This window comes from Schistocerca cancellata, unplaced genomic scaffold, assembly GCF_023864275.1.
Source record: "Schistocerca cancellata isolate TAMUIC-IGC-003103 unplaced genomic scaffold, iqSchCanc2.1 HiC_scaffold_572, whole genome shotgun sequence".
Classification (NCBI taxonomy): domain Eukaryota; kingdom Metazoa; phylum Arthropoda; class Insecta; order Orthoptera; family Acrididae; genus Schistocerca; species Schistocerca cancellata.
The window spans coordinates 32,501-35,843 of record NW_026046584.1 but is presented as its reverse complement, the minus strand read 5'-3'; the positions used below and the strand labels follow the sequence as shown (position 1 = coordinate 35,843).

Genomic DNA, 3,343 nt, shown 5'->3' with positions numbered 1-3,343 from the left:
TCTGGTGCCAGCAGCCGCGGGTAATTCCAGCTCCAATAGCGTATATTAAAGTTGTTGCGGTTAAAAAGCTCGTAGTTGGATTTGTGTCCCACGCTGTTGGTTCACCGCCCGTCGGTGTTTAACTGGCATGTATCGTGGGACGTCCTGCCGGTGGGGCGAGCCGAAGGCGTGGCGACCGCCTCGTGCGTGTTCGTGCGTCCCGAGGCGGACCCCGTTGAAATCCTACCAAGGTGCTCTTTATTGAGTGTCTGGGTGGGCCGGCACGTTTACTTTGAACAAATTAGAGTGCTTAAAGCAGGCAAGCCCGCCTGAATACTGTGTGCATGGAATAATGGAATAGGACCTCGGTTCTATTTTGTTGGTTTTCGGAACCCGAGGTAATGATTAATAGGGACAGGCGGGGGGCATTCGTATTGCGACGTTAGAGGTGAAATTCTTGGATCGTCGCAAGACGAACAGAAGCGAAAGCATTTGCCAAGTATGTTTTCATTAATCAAGAACGAAAGTTAGAGGTTCGAAGGCGATCAGATACCGCCCTAGTTCTAACCATAAACGATGCCAGCCAGCGATCCGCCGCAGTTCCTCCGATGACTCGGCGGGCAGCCTCCGGGAAACCAAAGCTTTTGGGTTCCGGGGGAAGTATGGTTGCAAAGCTGAAACTTAAAGGAATTGACGGAAGGGCACCACCAGGAGTGGAGCCTGCGGCTTAATTTGACTCAACACGGGAAACCTCACCAGGCCCGGACACCGGAAGGATTGACAGATTGATAGCTCTTTCTTGATTCGGTGGGTGGTGGTGCATGGCCGTTCTTAGTTGGTGGAGCGATTTGTCTGGTTAATTCCGATAACGAACGAGACTCTAGCCTGCTAACTAGTCGCGTGACATCCTTCGTGCTGTCAGCGATTACTTTTCTTCTTAGAGGGACAGGCGGCTTCTAGCCGCACGAGATTGAGCAATAACAGGTCTGTGATGCCCTTAGATGTTCTGGGCCGCACGCGCGCTACACTGAAGGAATCAGCGTGTCTTCCTAGGCCGAAAGGTCGGGGTAACCCGCTGAACCTCCTTCGTGCTAGGGATTGGGGCTTGCAATTGTTCCCCATGAACGAGGAATTCCCAGTAAGCGCGAGTCATAAGCTCGCGTTGATTACGTCCCTGCCCTTTGTACACACCGCCCGTCGCTACTACCGATTGAATGATTTAGTGAGGTCTTCGGACTGGTACGCGGCATCGACTCTGTCGTTGCCGATGCTACCGGAAAGATGACCAAACTTGATCATTTAGAGGAAGTAAAAGTCGTAACAAGGTTTCCGTAGGTGAACCTGCGGAAGGATCATTACCGACTAGACTGCATGTCTTTCGATGTGCGTGTCGTGTCGCGCAACACGCTACCTGTACGGCAGCAGCCGTGCGCCGCGTGCGGAACCACGCGTGCCTCTCAAAACTAACGGACAAAATGTTGTGTGGTACGAGCGCTGAAGCTCTGGAGCGGCTGGCCTGCGGCACCTGGCGCCTGGCGCCGGTTTTGAATGACTTTCGCCCGAGTGCCTGTCCGCTCCGGTGTGGAGCCGTACGACGCCCATCGGCCGTGAGGCCGTTGGACACAGAACGCTGGAACAGGGGCCGTCAAACGCCTCAGTCCCGCCTATGCAACTGTTTTGAAAGAGACAGTGGAAACTAAACAAAAAAGATCACCCAGGACGGTGGATCACTCGGCTCGTGGGTCGATGAAGAACGCAGCAAATTGCGCGTCGACATGTGAACTGCAGGACACATGAACATCGACGTTTCGAACGCACATTGCGGTCCATGGATTCCGTTCCCGGGCCACGTCTGGCTGAGGGTCGGCTACGTATACTGAAGCGCGCGGCGTTTGTCCCGCCTTCGGAGACCTGGGAGTGTCGTGGCCGCCTGTGGGGCCGGCCGCGTCTCCTTAAACGTGCGATGCGCGCCCGTCGCCTGGCGGTTCGCATACCGGTACTTTCTCGGTAGCGTGCACAGCCGGCTGGCGGTGTGGCGTGCGACACCTCGTACAACGACCTCAGAGCAGGCGAGACTACCCGCTGAATTTAAGCATATTACTAAGCGGAGGAAAAGAAACTAACAAGGATTCCCCCAGTAGCGGCGAGCGAACAGGGAAGAGTCCAGCACCGAACCCCGCAGGCTGCCGCCTGTCGTGGCATGTGGTGTTTGGGAGGGTCCACTACCCCGACGCCTCGCGCCGAGCCCAAGTCCAACTTGAATGAGGCCACGGCCCGTAGAGGGTGCCAGGCCCGTAGCGGCCGGTGCGAGCGTCGGCGGGACCTCTCCTTCGAGTCGGGTTGCTTGAGAGTGCAGCTCCAAGTGGGTGGTAAACTCCATCTGAGACTAAATATGACCACGAGACCGATAGCGAACAAGTACCGTGAGGGAAAGTTGAAAAGAACTTTGAAGAGAGAGTTCAAAAGTACGTGAAACCGTTCTGGGGTAAACGTGAGAAGTCCGAAAGGTCGAACGGGTGAGATTCACGCCCATCCGGCCACTGGCTCCCGCCCTCGGCAGATGGGGCCGGCCGCCCGCGCGGAGCAATCCGCGGCGGGGTCGTGTCCGGTTGCCTTTCCACTCGCCGCGGGGTGGGGCCGTTCCGGTGTGCGGTGGGCCGCACTTCTCCCCTAGTAGGACGTCGCGACCCGCTGGGTGCCGGCCTACGGCCCGGGTGCGCAGCCTGTCCTTCCGCGGGCCTCGGTTCGCGTCTGTTGGGCAGAGCCCCGGTGTCCTGGCTGGCTGCTCGGCGGTATATCTGGAGGAGTCGATTCGCCCCTTTGGGCGCTCGGGCTCCCGGCAAGCGCGCGCGGTTCTTCCCGGATGACGGACCTACCTGGCCCGGCCCCGGACCCGCGCCGCTGTTGGCTCGGGATGCTCTCGGGCGGAATAATCGCTCCCGTCAGCGGCGCTTCAGCTTTGGACAATTTCACGACCCGTCTTGAAACACGGACCAAGGAGTCTAACATGTGCGCGAGTCATTGGGCTGTACGAAACCTAAAGGCGTAATGAAAGTGAAGGTCTCGCCTTGCGCGGGCCGAGGGAGGATGGGGCTTCCCCGCCCTTCACGGGGCGGCGGCCTCCGCACTCCCGGGGCGTCTCGTCCTCATTGCGAGGTGAGGCGCACCTAGAGCGTACACGTTGGGACCCGAAAGATGGTGAACTATGCCTGGCCAGGACGAAGTCAGGGGAAACCCTGATGGAGGTCCGTAGCGATTCTGACGTGCAAATCGATCGTCGGAGCTGGGTATAGGGGCGAAAGACTAATCGAACCATCTAGTAGCTGGTTCCCTCCGAAGTTTCCCTCAGGATAGCTGGTGCTCG

At 58.0% G+C, this 3,343-nt stretch overlaps 2 non-coding genes across 2 annotated transcripts in view; both read left to right on the top strand.

The window, feature by feature from the left end:
- The first annotated feature begins 1,690 nt into the window (after window positions 1-1,690).
- On the top strand, window positions 1,691-1,845 carry LOC126131327 (5.8S ribosomal RNA). Its single transcript, XR_007527473.1, has one exon. It is a non-coding gene; the product is annotated as a 5.8S ribosomal RNA (ribosomal RNA).
- A 189-nt stretch (window positions 1,846-2,034) lies between these two features.
- The window catches only part of LOC126131324 (large subunit ribosomal RNA), a 4,222-nt gene continuing 2,913 nt past the window's right edge, over window positions 2,035-3,343 (top strand). Inside the window, exon 1 of the ribosomal RNA XR_007527470.1 lies at window positions 2,035-3,343. This exon is cut by the window's right edge and continues 2,913 nt beyond it. This is a non-coding gene — a ribosomal RNA (large subunit ribosomal RNA).